Below are 16,518 nucleotides of genomic sequence, written 5' to 3' on the forward strand. Positions count from 1 at the left end.
TGACATCTCCACTGGAGGCTTGTGCTGCAGCGTTCAGGTCCTGAATCCTGGGGTCTGCACATGGAGCCTCATCCAGACCCTTTCTGGGGCTCAAAGCAGCAGGGAATGAGCCCTGAGAGGTGCAGGGAGAGCTCCATCACCCAATGGAGGGAAAGAGCTGGGAGAGGGGGATGCTGAGGGTGCTGGGGACACCGTGCCAGGACTCCCTGGAGCTGAGCCTGGGGATGCACCCAGCACCCCAGGGGATTTCTGATGGATTCAGGGGAAAATTGGAAAGGTCCCCTCTGGTTCTCCTCCACCCACAGCCCTGGGGCAGCTCTGGCTGGTTCCCTCCACTCCCAGACTGTTTCATAGCCTGAAGCTGCTGTTTACAAAAAGCAAATGTTTTACCGTTGGCTAATCCGCCTTGTTTGCAAAAGCCCTGAAGGCTCATTTTAATTGCAAGTAAATGATTCTTAACGATATAAATCAGAGCCAGGGAGTGTTTGTGATATCTTGCACTGTAACCAGGAGTCAAGAAATGAATTAGTCTCAAATTGAAAAGGGGAAGGTTTCCATCTGAAATTGGGCAAATATGAGGCTTCATCAAGGATAGATAATCACTTGGCGGGATAATAATGAGGCTTCAGCTTATCAGTTTTGCATGGAGAATCCTTAATACGCCTGTAGCGTGGTTTGCTGCCGTGAGCAGTGTGAGAGACAGCTCAATAAGAAAGGTAATGGAGAGAGAAGAGCTGTGGCAGCCCCCAGCTATTCCCTGGCCCAGAGGCTCAGACCCGCCTGGCTTCAAAGAAAAAAGCAGGAAAACAGAACCAGATCACACAGGTGGCAGAGTGTCTGGCTGGGCAGCGAGGCTCTGCTCTGGTGCGTCCCCCCTCGCTCTGCCAGCACGGCCCCAGACAGGGCTCCCCCCTTGCTCCCCACCAGGACCCTGCCCGAGCTCCCAGCCCGCCTGCCTGGGACCAGCAGGGGATTTTCTCTTGGTCTCACTTCCAGCTGGATTAGCCCCAGACTGGGGATGTACAAAAGCTTAGGGACACGAGGCAGCTGAGGTCGGGCAGGTTTGGGGTGCTGTTCCCTGCCCCATTCCTCTCTGGGAGGTTCCCCAGGTGTGAGGGGTGGGTTCAGACTTGCAGACACTCAACATCCCCTCCCTTTGCCAGTGAGGACTGAGCCAGGAGAGCACAGGACAGCTCCTTGGGGAGCAGCTGGCACAGCTGGGATGTTCCCAAGGGCAGTGGGGTTCCCCCAAAGGGGACAGTGATCCCCAAGGCCATCCTGGCCCAGAGGCTGGGCAGGAAGCAGGGACCAGCAGGATCCGCAGTGGGAGAGTTGTCCCAGCAGAGCTGCTGGACCTGCTGGCCAAAGGGCTCCTGTGTCCTGCCTGCTGTGCCCAATGGCAGCCGCTAATGTGTGTGCAATTAGCAGCGGGCTGTAATTGCTGTCTGTAACCTCTTGGGCTGTCGGGAGGATAAACGCAGCTCAGAGAGCCCGGCGCTGGGCCAGGCTCTGGGTCTGCAGCCAGCAGGGCTGTGCCAGAGCCAAGCTGTGCCCTGACCCCTGCTCAGAGCCCAGCACAAGCACAGCTCCCCTGGAGCATCCCCTGGCCCCTGCTCAGAGCCCAGCACAAGCACAGCATCCCCTGGAGCATCCCCTGGCCCCTGCTCAGAGCCCAGCACAAGCACAGCTCCCCTGGAGCATCCCCTGGCCAGGCCGGGCCCTGACCCTGGAGCAGGGGCTGGGGAGTGGGTGCAGCTGCTGCTGAGCAAAGCTGTGGGTTCATTACCAACCTCTTCAAATCCAGAGCTTAAAAATATCCCCCGCTGGCAGGGGCTGGCTCAGCTGCACGGCTGGTGCTCATCTCCCTCTCAGATATAAATAGGCAGTGCTGAATGGCAGCGCTGGCCCAGCGCTTTCCATCCCCGCTGCTGCACACGAGGGACGGCGGCACCAGCCCGGGGGTGCTGGGGACATGGCTGAGCAGCCTGGCCACGTCCCACCCAGCTGGGCTGTGCTTCAGGTGTCACAACAGGAGCTGCTTCCAGCCCAAAGCAAAATGCAACCAGGAGAGCAGCCAGCAAGAGAGTGGTGCAGTTTTGGGATGAGCATGAAGGAGGAGAGCTGTCCCTGCTGGCTGGGGTCTGCAAACCCCCCCTGGCCCCCTTGGGATGTACCCTGGGGACAGTGCTGGCAATGGGAGCTGCTTCTGAACAAGCTTGGCTTTTCTTTCACAAGGTTTCAAAGTCTTTTAGGGGAAATGGGTGATTTTGGGATGAATTTTGTGGCAAAATTATAAATTTGCCGTTTGTGAAAGGGGAGTCTCCTGCATTATGGTCCTTTGGTGGCACTGGATGAAGAAGTTCCCATCATGTGTCCTCCAGAAAACCCTGATATCAGAGCAGGAGGAGTACCCAGGAGAGAAGGAAATAAATGCTAAAATAAAAGAAAAAGTACTACTTATCCTTTTTCAGCTTCTAATAAGAGCCTGGCATTTAATAATGAAGGAGAGTCAGATGCCCAGATATGCCCTTATTAAATGAAAGGTGCAAATGTCTTTGCTTAATCCACAGTGCAGCTCTCAGACTAAACACAGGGCAAAAGATCTTAACACCTCTTCTGAACAAGTGGATGCTCTCGTTATTCTCCAGTGCAGCTGCAGCTTCTCTGTTCAGGAAGCTCCTCAACTGCTTCATCACAGTCTCCCCCAGACTAATCCCTCTGTCCTGCCAGGAATTCATCACTGCTCTCCACATTTCCAGAAGATGATCCATTACACAAGGGGAAGTGGAGGAAAAGCTCACATGAAGCCTGTCCCATCGTGCCCTTGGAAGAAAATTATTCACAGTGCCACCAGGAGAGGCCATGAAATAACCCTGGGTGCTCCGTGGGCTGAGCCAAGCAGGAGGAAAAATTCATGCCCAAAGGCAAGGTGAAGAGTTTCTTGGTTGTAAATATTTTTAAATTGGCAATGAAGTCTCTTGTGGGAAAGGGAAGGGAAAATCTGCCACAAAGTGAGAAACCCCTCATAGCTCCATCACTGTTTGTGCAGGCTGGGGCTTGGCTGCAGAGAGCCCCCAGTGATGGCTGTGGTGGCACACAGCTGCTGCAGCTGGGTGTCCCTTTCACCTGGTGTCCCTCCAGCTGTGTCACCACACGGAGGTTGGGGACAGCCTCCATGTGTGGGATCTCAGCACCTCAGGACTGATGTGCCGAGTCACCGAGACCACCCTTGGTGTGCTCAGGAGTCCTGGAATGTTGCCAGAAGTGTCTGGTGGCTGGACTTTGATCCTGCACAGGAGATGACACCTGTATGAGGATGGGAGGATTTCACTGGGATAAATGGTGAAGGGATAAGTTAATTAGAGTGTAAAACACAGGGTTTAAGATTTCTGTACAGGGGGGTCTAGAGAAGTAAGATGGAGGAATTGGGGCGTGTCCTGTCCTTCTTCTTCTTCTTCTTAGCCTCCATCTTCTGTGGTGATGGTGGCACTTTGGGATTGGTTATTACTAAAGGTGTACTGGTCAATAAGGGTGAAAGGTATTGGGGAAAATAGGTAAATATTGTATACGTAGTTTTGAGTATAAAGACAGGTGACCGCCCCGGGGGCTCTCAGTGTGCTCATGGCTGGTGTGCTGTGCAGACTCTGTCGGGCCGAGAGAAAATCTTTTAGATAAAAAACTAATAAACACTGAAGACCGAGAAAAAAACCTGAAGACTCTTTTCGTCCTTTGGAGTGCGGGCTGTCCATGGCCACCCTGGGCCTTTCCAGGCCATAAAACAGCCGAGACAGCGACATCCATGGGGACAGAGCTGATCTCTGCGGCCCTCAGGATTCCCACAGCTGCATGGGGGCCTGGACATTTCATCTTCCTTTGTCTCCTATTCCTTTCCACCAGCAGCAGAAATCTGCTCCGTGTCCTCCTTGATTTGGAGGTGAAGGACATTTGGTCACCCACGTTTCCTTCACTGGAAGGGTCTCTCTTTCCTAGAGAGAAGGGGATGCTCTGAGCCAGCGGCCTGCCTCAATGGCCTAGGAGCTGTCACAAACACTTGCAACCACCCCTGTCATGTTGACCGTGTTACTTACACCCTTTAAAAAGTGATTTGCTGTGGAAAATGCTCATCTCATAACCATGGCAATAAGGGAAACTCAGTTTTGGGCATCCCTGCTCGAGAGGGCAGAATCAGCGCCCAGACTGGGAAAGGCTGTCCCAGGGTAACACTGGGAATGGCCACGAGCCCTCCAAGGGCAGAGCTGGCCTTTGCCTCTGTCCCCAAGGCAGAAAGAGCTGTGGCTCAGTGTGATTCATGAGTCATCCCCAGCATGACTCACTGCTCCCTGGGCTATCACTTTGTTGGGAATGGGCCCTTGCTGGCTCCTCTGCAGCAGACAGGGCAGGGTGGGACAGAGCAGAGCGAGGGGACACTGCAGCACCCTCCAGAGCAGACACCTCTCCTCCCAACTGAGGCACAGGGCCAAAATCAGCCCTGCCAGAGTGACTCTCCTCTGACTCTCCAGCTGCTCTCGGGGAACTGGAAATGGTGGTGGCACTCCTCTTGTAAGCAGATTATTTCTGCTGGGTGCTGGGCTCTTTGCCTGCCCACAGTCGGTCACTAATCACATCTTTTTGCCAATTAACTTGGGGTTTATCAGTCTGAGCCTTTGCCTTTATCAGATCTCAGCCCTGCTGGGCCCATGAGCATCTCTTACATTCCAGGCTCCCTGGAAGATCTCTGCCATTATTTGAAATGTGCTGGAATGATGCCAGGCCTGGTGAAACTGCCTCTCCTGGAAATCCCTGCAGCTCTGTCAGGTGCTCCCTGCTCAGTGCACAAACTGGAGGGAGCAGCACCCAGAAGCCTTGTACCCACCTTGCCACAGCCCTGGGGACTCCATCCCAGCAAAACCTGCTCCTGGGGCATGCAGGGTCCTCACAGAGGTTCAGGGACTGGTACAGCTGCTGCGAGGGGCACTGGGAGAGAGGAAAGATGCTCCTGCAGCCCAGGCTGCTCCGTGCACAGTCCCCTGTGCACAAACACTCTGAGTAGGACCCAGAGCTATCATTCCTCCTGCTGTGCCCCTAGGGATGCTCTTGGTGCCCTCTGTGACAAGGTGATGCCCTGGGTGATGCTTCCTGGCATCAGGTGGGGCCCTGTTTCATGGAATGCCATCGAGGAGGTGGAGGAGGAGCTGCACCTCAGCCCTGGCTGCAGATTTGCTCCAGCCCAGGGTCACAGTGAAGCCACCAGCCCCACATCCCCCATGGGAGAGCCTCGTCCATGGCAGCCCTGGCAGTGCCAGTCAGGAGCTGCCATTTCTTTTGCTGGCTCAGCAAGATGCCAGTGGCTCCCAGCCCTGCATCTTCCCTCCGTGGGGAGAAAATGACCCTGGGGCTCAGCAAGCAGGCCCAGCAAGAGCTGGAGCTCTGCTTTGCACCCTGGAGCCTCTGGAAGTCCCACATCCTCAGGCAGATCCAATGGGAACAAGCGGCTGTGCTCACCCTGCCTCAATGTGTCACATCAGAAACAGAGAGGAGAAGACCTTGGAACACAGCCAGGGAAAATGGCTGGGGTGCTTGAGAAGCACCTCAGAGAGCAATGCTGAGTGCCACAGGGCAGCTCAGGAGGAGATCAATGCCCTGGGCTCTGCTGAGCAGTGCCAACCCGGGCATGGGGTGATTCTTACTGCCCTGCACCTTCACTTAGGGCCAGTCCCTGTGGCACTCAGGCAGAGCAGTGTGCAGGAAAGGTTGGATTTCACCTCACCTGGGGGTTCTTTAGCTTGGCTCTGTCTGCCTCTGTGACTGAGAAATCCTTTCAGGTAGGAGAGCACGTGGCTTCAGTGGGGGCATCCTCACAGCCAAGCCAGGACTGGACACACTCAGGATGATCCCTCTGCTCTGGTGCCAGCCACACTGGGGATGCAAGGGTTAACCAAACCCTGCCCAGACTATTATCTTAACTCAAAATAAGATTTTCCACAGAAAGCAGCTGGGTGTGTGGAGCGAAACTCATCACTCCAGGGATGCTCAGGGCTGCTGAAGCCAATTTCAGGAGCAAATACGTATTTTTAATGTATTTCTTTTTATGAAGCAGAAAAGTGACGTGGCTGGATGGTGGGGAACTTACCTGAGCTAATGGCCCAGCTGGAGCTCTTCCAAGCAGTCTGTTTAAGGAAATGGATAGTTTGGGGCTTAGCTCAGGCTTTAAATGCTTTTAAGTAGATCTGTGTTGTTTTCCTGCTGTCCCTGCCCCTGCCACGGTGAAGGAGATGGGTTCTGCTGGGCTGGCTCATGCTTGGTGGGAGAAGCCCAGCAGAGGCTGAAGGGGACCTGGCAGAGGGCTTGCTGCTCTGAGCAGGGTGTGATGCACAGTGCTGGAAAAGCCACCAGTTCCTGGCCCAGGTTTGCCCCCAGGGAAGTGACTGTCCCTGCCAGGCAGAGACCAACCAGCCTGTCCCCCTCTCAGGGTGCTTGGAGAGGGACTTGGGGCTCTACAAGAGGTTTTGAGACCCAGGAGCTCTGAGCCTCCAAAGAGGGAGGGAGCAGCACTGCCAGTGACCCAGAGTGGTCATGAACCTTTTCATTTGGGTGCTGCCACAGCCAGGCCAGCCCATGAGCGGTGTGATATTCTGCCAGGTCAGACACATGTTGGGAGGTTATTCAAACTCCAGCAGGCCCTGGTGGAGCTGGAGAAGCTCCTTCTCTCTCAGCTGGAGAAAAGCCTGTCAGCAGCCCAGCTGCCTGATGCCAGGCTCCAGGCTGCCATTCCCTCTGCTGTGATCCTGCCCAGACCTCCTGCCCCTGCAATGGCTCCTTGTTCCTGAGCAGCTCAGGGCAGCTCCTCTCGTGATCTCCTGAGTCAGCAGAGCTCTGACCTTGGGGCACTGAGGCACAGAGCACTGCCAGCCACGTGCCTCAGCTTTTCAGGAGAGTGCTGGGCATTGGCTTGGAGAAATCCTTCCAAGATTTCCAAGATTTGCTTGGAGAATCTTTTCAAACATCATGGAAAAGGTGAATTTTGGAGCTGTGCTTACACATATTACCATGGGCCCAAAATCTGGGCGGGCTCTGAGCTCAGACCTGCATGAACGAGAGCAAGGTTTAGTTTGATGGGGAGAGCAGTGCCCAGGGGATTCCTGGATGGAGCTGCTTGCAGCTGCTGGGAACAGCCACCATTTCCCCATGGAGGAGAGCCCTGTGCAGGCACCAGAGCCAGCAGTGCTCTGTGTGTCCTGTGAGGTGGCTTTTGGTGACACAACATGAACTTTGAGCCTCAGCGCTGATCTGATCACAGAGATGGGAGATGAAGGTGCTGCCTTAGAGAAAGCAGCTCTTCAGCTAAATTCCCCTGCAGGGCAACGTCCAAACAGCTTCACAACCTTTTCAGCTGCATGACAGGCTTGAAAATAAAATGCCAGTAATGGATTTAGGGGAGCGTGCCTCTGTCCGGCGGGATGGTGAAGCAGTGCTGGGCTGTGATCAGCTCCCTGACTCATGCTCTGATGTGGCTCCCAATTAGCCCTGGCTCAGGATCAGCTTCTCCTGCCGTGCTGGGAATGAAGGAGCCTGGATGAAAGGCCCTGGCCACGCACCAGGTGGGCTGAGGACACAGGGGGAGCCCCCTGGGGCCCTCAGGGAGCCCTGGCCAGGGGCTGGGTCACCCCTTCTCCTTGGTGTGAGCTGTGCTTGTTCACCACTAATCCACAGACCAGCTGAGAAACTCACTGAAAAATATAGCATTTTATATGTATTTCTAGATTATGGAAATATTATATCATAGAATCATAGAGTTGTTTGGGTTGGAAGGGAACTTGAAGCTCAGGTTATTCCACCCCTGCCATGGCAGGGACACCGTCCACTATCCCAGGCTGCTCCAAGCCCTGTCCAACCTGGCCTTGGGGTATTTACAGGGATCCAGGGGCAGCCACAGCTGCTCTGGGCACCCTGTGCCAGGGCCTGCCCACCGTCACAGGGAAGAACTAAAGATAGATATATATTTCTATATAATATATAATTGATATATTTCTATACAAATATGTAATGATAGACACGTCTATCTATGTATTTCTATACAAAAAAGAATGATATATGATATATATCTATATGCAGAGGAAAACCCTGTTGCTTACCACGATGTGCCTTCAAGCCTTGCCACCCTTCCAGCAGCAGCTGCAGCTGCAGGGACACGCACGCTGTGCCTGCTCCTGCTGCCCACCCTGGGCTTCCCACAGAGCCATTGCCAGGTTTCTTGGTGTGCCCCCAGGGCCTCTGGGGGGCTGACATCCAGCCATTCTCATCATCCCTGTCCTTCACTCCTCCCTACCCCAGTGGGCATCTTCTGGGAGCAGGGACATGGCAGGAGCAGGGACACTGTGGGAGCAGGGACACTGTGGGAGCAGGGACATTGTGGGACCAGGGACATTGTGGGACATTGCAGGCTGTCTCACTTTCCCTTGGTGGCCACAGGGCAGGTGCTGGCCATGGCCAGGGCACAGCCCAGCTGTGGGGCTGGGTAGCCCTGTATAGGAGTGAGCCCTCTGTTGAGGGTCCCTTCTGTCACAAAGTGACAAAACTATCTTTTGTCTCTTCAAAAAGGAAAGAAGCCCAGAAGTTTCTCTCCTCAATTAGATGGAGAAGCCATCTAATAGGGTACTTCACAGGCCTAGGGTACTTCACCTCAGATTTAAGGATAGCTAATTGGACAGAAGCTAAAAAGTCCCGCCTGGGCAATTTGCTAGAAAAATAAGTGAACAAAGAAACAAATCGCTTTTGTAAGGTGTTTTACCAGGAGCAAGGACTTTCTGCACCCAGCTCGGTTTTTCTCTGTTTGTTATTTTACCTTTTATTAAACCTTTTTGTTTCTAACACTGCAACAGAAGCCATCCTGCTGATTTTCATGCCTCTAAGGGTAGCTGAGCTATCTTAAGTGTGGTATAGACCTCCAAGAGCTTATGAGACCTGGCTCCAAGAGGCTCCTGTCACAGCCCTGTGCTGGCTGCGTGCTTCCAGGGACAGCAGCAATGCCAGAGGGCTTTCCCCAGCCTGGACAAGGGCGCAGGCTGTCACAGGGCACAGCGGTGTCAGAACCCAGGACATCCCTCTGGCTGTCCTGAGCAGCCCAGACCCCTGCCAGGGGGCTCAGAGACCCGGGCACAGAGCCCAAGATGCCCCTGTGGGTTTGATTATGACCCTTGGAGCAAGTTACCAACCTTAGATGAAGATCTGCAAGTCATGACAAATTAAGTAGAATGATAGTGAATTTATCACAAGGTGAAAAAGTAGATTTGGGGGTTTTGGTATGGGGGTTCAGGAGGCAAGATGGAGGGATCTGGGCATGTCCAGCCTTTCTCCTTCTCCTTTTTGGCCTCCATCTTCTGCTGTGATGTTGGCACTTTTAGATTGGTTTAGAGTAGAAGCTCACTGTCTAACATGGGTGATAGGTATTGGAAAATAATTGTAAACATTGCACATGTAGTTTTTAGTATAAAGACATAACACTGCCCTGGGGGCAGGCAGAGTGCCTGGAACTGTCCTGCTGGACAGACCTCGGCAGGGCAGGAGACAATTTTTTATACATAAGACACAATAAACAACCTTGAGACCAAAAACTGAAGAGCTCCAACTCATTTTTCAAGTACCCGGGCTGGGAAAAGAGACTTTTAACAATCTCGGGGTCGCAGTGACCCAGAAAGACCGAGAAAGGCCCCAAGACCGCGGGGCCCCGGCAGGGTGGTGATGCTCTCACAGGGCACCGTGAGGCTGGAGGAGCCGGAGCTCTCTCACAGGCTCTGCTGGAGGATCCGGAGGGGCTGGAGGAGCCGGAGCTCTCTCACAGGCTCTGCTGGAGGAGCCGGAGGGGCTGGAGGAGCCGGAGCTCTCTCACAGGCACTGCTGGAGGAGCCGGAGGAGCCGGAGCTCTCTCAGAGGGCCCCGCGGGGCTGGAGGAGCCGGAGCTCTCTCACAGGCTCTGCTGGAGGAGCCGGAGGAGCCGGAGCTCTCTCAGAGGGCCCCGCGGGGCTGGAGGAGCCGGAGCTCTCTCACAGGCTCTGCTGGAGGAGCCGGAGGGGCTGGAGGAGCCGGAGCTCTCTCACAGGCTCTGCTGGAGGAGCCGGCGCCGGACGCGGCCGCAGCCCCGGGCCGGGCGGGCGGAGCAGGCCGGGGCCGCTCCTGTGCTCCGTCCATGGCACACCCGGGGCTGGAACGGGAAATCGCCTTCAGTGCCTGCAGAGCTCGGTGATTCCTGAGCTCAGGGCTCGGGAATAAATACAGGAGACGGCTCTGGAGGCGTAGGAAGGGGCTGCTCATGTGCGGGGTTTGTTCCGTGGGCTCCCAGGCTGTGCTGGGCTTTCTGCTCTTCGTGTGTGAATTAAACATCAGCTGGATTTGCTGGTTTGGGGCCAGGGGTGCTGAGTTATTGCCTGGCACGGGGCATTTGCTCCTTTCCCCTGCACTGCAGGAAGTCCCCTGGCTAGAGCTGCACCTCCCCTCCCCTCCCCTCCCAGTTCTGCAGGAAGCTGTGACAATGGTGGGGACACCATTCCCAACCCTTCCCAAACACCCAGAGGCGCCCTGGGGCCACCAGACCCCATCGATGACCAGCAGCGGTGGCTCAATACAGGCAGGAACACTTGTGATAACCCTGCCAAATGCAGTGGCTTATTATTACTAATTTTATTTTATTTTATTTTATTTTATTTTATTTTATTTTATTTTATTTTATTTTATTTTATTTTATTTTATTTTATTTTATTATTACTATTATTGTTATTACTACTACTACTACTACTATGATTACTACTACAGGCACCTCAGAGCCCTTTATGGTGGTTACCTGAACAAGCTGTGAGCCTGGCTGGATGTACAGGAAGGGTCATTGAGGAAAGGTCCTGCTGGGTCCCCCCCTGCCAGGGCCACCCCCAGAGGGTGACAAGCCCAAACCAAGCCCTCGGTGCACGCTCAGGAGCTGAGCTGGCCCGGGACAATCGCTGCCTTTCCAGGCTCAGAGGCGGCTGCTCCAGCCCAGAAGTTGGGCCCAGATCCAGGGCCATTCCCAGTGTCCAGGGGTGACCCCTGTGAGAGAGAGAGAAAGTATGAACCACAGAGCAAAAGGGTGAGATATAGACTCCCTGCCGAGCCCTCAGCATCTTCCCTGGCAGCTCACAACTTGGCTTCAGAGGGCCTTTGTGAGGAAAACAGGACTTCTTCACTCAGGCTGTGACAATAGGTGTTTTGTCAGCCAGGGACAGGATAAAAAGCAGGGGGTGGGAGGCAAGATTATCATCGGCCAGGGGCTCACCTTTGGGGCCTTGCAGATGTTGGAAGGAGGATGATTTATTGCCTCTGGCTCCTGCCCACGGGCAGCAGAGGGCGATGGAAGCTCCTCGCTCCTGCCTGACCCACGCCCGAGCCACGCTCTGATGGGCAATGGACCAAACTCTCAGCCCCCACATTTCACCCAGCCAAAATACGTAAGTGCTGCTGCTCAAATGCATCGGGGATGCTCCAGGTCTCTGCTGGACATCGGGTTTGAGGGGGTTATTTAAGAGAAAAATCCGTGTTTTGCTGGTGAAGGCAGAAAGAACAATTTTTGTCTCTTCTCCATAAATCTAAGTTCCACTTGCTCCCAAGTTGACCCAGTAATTGTAATTCTAAATTAAATGTAAATGTATTGGCTGCTGGTAAAGGTCATTCCACATAAAATGGCTATGTTTGCCTCTCCTTCAGATGCATGAATACTAAACATGTATAATTCACAGGATCATTAGCAGATAAAGATGTTTCCCACCTCTGCTCCCTAATCCTCACACAAACCCATTTTATACGTCAGTGGGCAAAAGGAAAACTGTTCACTCTTATTTAATGCTTATGGATCGGGCTGTCTGCTGGGAAAAAATGCAAGTGCTCAGCATTCATCAGGATCCAGCCCAGTGGAAATGAAATCCATGTCTTAGAGGAGGCACAATGACCACAGGATGTCCTTTAGGGCTCTGAGCAATGGAGTCCCTGCTCTGCCAGATCATCACCTTGGCTTGAAAAGGGTGGCCTTGGGTCAGGGTGTGTGAAACCTCCTCCAAAGCTCCTCTCAGGGGAATCAGGGGCTGCAGGTCTAATGAGGAGCCAGGCAGAAAGCTCTGATTAACTCTGGAGCTCCCTGGGGTGAGCTGGGTCACACTGGGCCTCCCCAGGCAGCTCCTAAAACTGGGCAATAACAAGCAGGTGGAGCAGAACTTCAAAGCTGATGAGGACTTCTCCACCAGCAAGTGCTGAAGAAGGAAAACCAGGAATCACCCCCTGGTAATGGCAGGAGGTGGCCAGGTGGTTTCCCTGTGGAGACTAAGGCAGTAATTCACAGCATCCTCAAGTCACTGAGCCTCTTGTTGTGTGAGAGTGCCACAATTTCCTCAGCTGTGATCAGAATTGCTCAAGATTTAAGATTTTCTCCACTCTTTGTTGACTGATTGCAAACAATCTGCCAAACTCTGCTGGAGCTGCCAGGCTCTGCCGGCAGAATGAACAGTGGGTGCTCATGCCAATGGCACAGCTCTGCTCTCAAGGCCCTGCTGGTGGCTCCTGAGCCAGGTGAGGGTTGTGCAGCCACCCCCTACCCCCATGTGCAGGGAATTGCCCTTGGTGGGAGGCTGAGTACCAGATCCACTGCCTGGCCCTGGCACAGGGATGAGGAGGGGCTGTGTCACCTGCAAGCAGCTGAGGCAGCTCTGTGCTCTCAGGGCAGCTGAGATTCACCCCTGGCAGGTTTGGGGTCCCCTCCACCATCCCCACAGGATGTTCACTTCTGGAATGTGCTGCCCTGGAAAAGCACAGGTTTGGTGGCAGCAGAGGTTGTCAGCTCAGCATCCCTGGAGGCAGCCCCAAACCACCCCAAATTTGGCTGCAGATGGACACAGGATAGATAAGCTCCAGCTGTGCCCTCTCATCGAGGAGCAGCAGGGGTTGGGATGCTCAGCAGGGTGGGGATCTCAGCAGGGTTGGGATCTCAGGTGTTGGGATGCTCAGTGGAGGTTGGGATGCCCAGCAGAGTTTGGGATGCTCAGCAGGGTTGGGATGCTCTGTGGGATTGGGATCTCAGCAGGGGTTAGGATGCTCAGCAGAGGTTGGGATGCTCAGCAGAGGTTGGGATACTCAGCAGAGGTTGGGATCTCAGGGTTTGGGATGCTCAGCAGGGTTTGGGATGCTCAGCAGGGGTTGGGATGCCCAGCAGGGGTTAGGATGCTCAGCAGAGGTTGGGATACTCAGCAGAGGTTGGGATCTCAGGGTTTGGGATGCTCAGCAGGGGTTGGGATGCCCAGCAGAGGTTGGGATGCCCAGCAGGGGTTGGGATGCTCAGCAGGGGTTGGGATGCTCAGCAGGGGTTGGGATCTCAGGGGTTGGGATGCTCTGTGTGTTTGTGTCCTCCCCACGACAGGAATTGTTCCAGGGGCTGAGCAGAGCTGTGCTGCCCACAGGTTCATTTCTCAGCAGCCTCGAGCACGGTGCAGTAGCACTGGGAGGAGTGGGAAGCCAGGCTGCAGCAGAGTGGAACCAGGCAGGAGGTGAGGCTGGAGACTCAAACACCCCCAGCACGGGGCTGCAGTGCCCCAGGGATCAGTGAGGAGCCCAGGGCACAGGGCTGGGACCATCCCAAGGGCGGAGGTTTGGGTTTCAGGGGCTCCCAGCTGTGGGCAGAGGGCTGGGGGCACACAGGGAGCAGCAGGATTCTGTGCCCTGGGGCTCCCCCTGAGCCACTGCTGCTCACCCAGGCCTGGCTGTGCCTGTCCCAAGGGTGATGCAGGTCCTTGCTCTGCCCTCTGAGGAAAAGCCAAGCCTTGGTGACCCTCAGGGGTGCCCCTGGGTGTGCTCAGAGGGGTAAGGTGCCTGCTGGGCTCAGTGAGGGCTCCCTGGGCAGTCACAGCACAGTGGTGGGAGCCGCTCTCCCTGCCCTGGGAGCATCTCCCCAAGTGCCCAGGGAGGCTGCAGGACCTGGGCTGCTCCTGCCTCCTGTCCTTCAGCTGGCTGGGAGGTTTGCAGCAAGGAGAGAGCTGGCAGGCCCTACCTGGAAGGTGCTCATTCATGCACTGACATGTTTATTTGCATACAGACATTTTAGGCTTTTTGTTGTTGGCTGACTTATTGTACGAGTTCTCAAAGCTGTGATATTGAATTATAAATTGAGACAGTGTATCCATGAAAGATTGCTCTTTGACTATAGGCAGCACTATCAAATATGACAGTCACAATAAATGCATGCTTTAAAGCCAAGCTAAATATGCTCTGCTATCCAAGATGTGCAAATCAAGCAAGTAGAAAAATAACCATAATATTTTTTTTTTCACAAACAAATCCCAAACCTTGGGTGATGATTTTGTTTAGCTTTATGTCTTGGCTCCTTGGCAAAATACTCAGGCAGCAGATAATGAAATGACCTACTTTTGCTGTCTTTGTTCATGACAACACATAAATTAAGAATTATGCCCTTTCAAATTAAACTTATCGTTTTTGCAGAAATTAGAGTGTAATTTCTGCTGCAGGTTGGAGGTGAGGGAGGGGGAGGTGGTTCAGCTTCTGTGGGGTTCCCCTGTGCTGTGCCCTCTCCCAGGAGCAGCAGCTGAGCATCCCCGTGCTCCTGGGCTGGTACCCACCACCAGCAGGGTCCTCTCCTCTCCTGGCTGCTCTCACTCATTTGTGCTCACCCTGGAGGCCTGGGGGCTGAGCAGTGACAACTGAGGATTTACCCAACCCCTCAGCTCTAACCTGGGGCTGAGCAGTGACACTCACTGAGGGTTTACCCAATGCCTCTAACCTGGGGCTGAGCAGTGACACTCACTGAGGATTCACTCACTGAGGATTCAGCCCTGGTTCTGTCCTGGGGCTGAGCAGTGACACTCACTGAGGGTTCACCCGGCTCTATCCTGGGGCTGAGCAGTGACACTCACTGAGGATTCACTCACTGAGGATTCAGCCCTGGTTCTATCCTGGGGCTGAGCAGTGACACTCACTGAGGATTCAGCCCTGGTTCTATCCTGGGGCTGAGCAGTGACACTCACTGAGGATTCAGCCCTGGTTCTATCCTGGGGCTGAGCAGTGACACTCACTGAGGATTCAGCCCTGGTTCTGTCCTGGGGCTGAGCAGTGACACTCACTGAGGGTTCACTCACTGAGGGTTCACCCGGCTCTAACCCAAGCGCTGCTGTGGAAGGTGCCCCAATGGGCGGCACATGGAGGGAGCGCTCCCCTGCTCCCCTCCCTCTGCAGGGAATTGTTTTCCTCCCCCCGCAGGCCGTGCGCAGGGTGCTGGAATCCTTCCTGACTGGGTGACAGCAAAATAATGTTTGCCTTAATTGAATTTCAGATGGGGAGCGTGGGCTGCAGCCCGCGGGGCTGGGGGGGCTCTGCTGCTCCTCTGGGCTGGGGGATCCGAGGCGGGAGGCGATGCTGAGGCACAGAGGAATCATTTGTTCCAGTGAGTGGAGTGTGTCTGGCCATCCTGCCTCCGGCCCGGACGGCTGGGTCACAGCAAGGTTGTTCGGCACGGCGGTGTCATTTCCTGAGGATGCCGCGGCAGGAGGGAGGATGGAGCGTGCCCGGGCGATGCTGGCCAGCCCCAGGTGCGCTGCGCAGCTGGGAGAGCCTCTGTCCACCCCAAACACCTCAGACGGATTTCACAGTCTACAAAAGCCCTGAAGAAACCCAAGGATGTATTTCCACATCAGGAGGCTGACTTTGGCACTTGGAGCTCTCCATTCTGGGCTCTGCAGGCACGGTACAAACCCGGCTGTGGCAGTGACAGTGGCAGTGACAGTGGCAGTGTCAGGGCAGTGTCAGGGCTGTGGCAGTGGCACTGGCAGTGGCAGTGATAGTGACAGTGGCAGGGCAGTGACAGTGACAGTAGCAGTGGCAGTAGCAGTGGCAGTGACAGTGGAAGTGGCTGTGACAGTGGCAGTGACAGTGTCAGGGCAGTGTCAGAGCAGTGGCAGTAGCAGTGAGTGTGGCTGTGGCGGTGGCAGTGGCAGTGGCTGTGGCAGTCCCTGTCCCAGCCCTGGTCCCCTCCACGAGCCCACCCAGGCCCCCTTCCCAGAGGTGATTGCTGGGACCCAGAGGTGACAGCGCTGCTGGGTCTCCACTCCTGGCAGAGCCCAGCAGGGTGCAGGGGCAGGGTGTAGGGGATGTGCAGTAACACAGCCCTGTGGGATAGGCAGGACACCCCAAACACATCCCTGACCCCCTGCAGCCCCCCAGCTCCACGGGCAGGGATTTCTCTCCCACAGAAGCTCCCTCCCAGCTTGCGAGTGCTGGGCGAGCTGCATTGCCCCTGGCAGGGTTCTGTGGCTGCCTGCCCTGGCACAGCTCTCCTGCAGGCTGTGAGGATGCTGCTGGCCTGCACTGAGCCCTGGATCTGCCTCAGAAGGGGCTGTGCCTCAGATCCTGGGGCACTGCTGCAGCAGGAGCCCGAGAGGTGCTCACACAGCCTCTCCTGGTGCTCTCATTCCCAGAGAGCTACAGGTGAATTCCCAGAGCTCC

Source organism: Melospiza georgiana, chromosome 15 (assembly GCF_028018845.1).
Source record: "Melospiza georgiana isolate bMelGeo1 chromosome 15, bMelGeo1.pri, whole genome shotgun sequence".
NCBI lineage: Eukaryota > Metazoa > Chordata > Aves > Passeriformes > Passerellidae > Melospiza > Melospiza georgiana.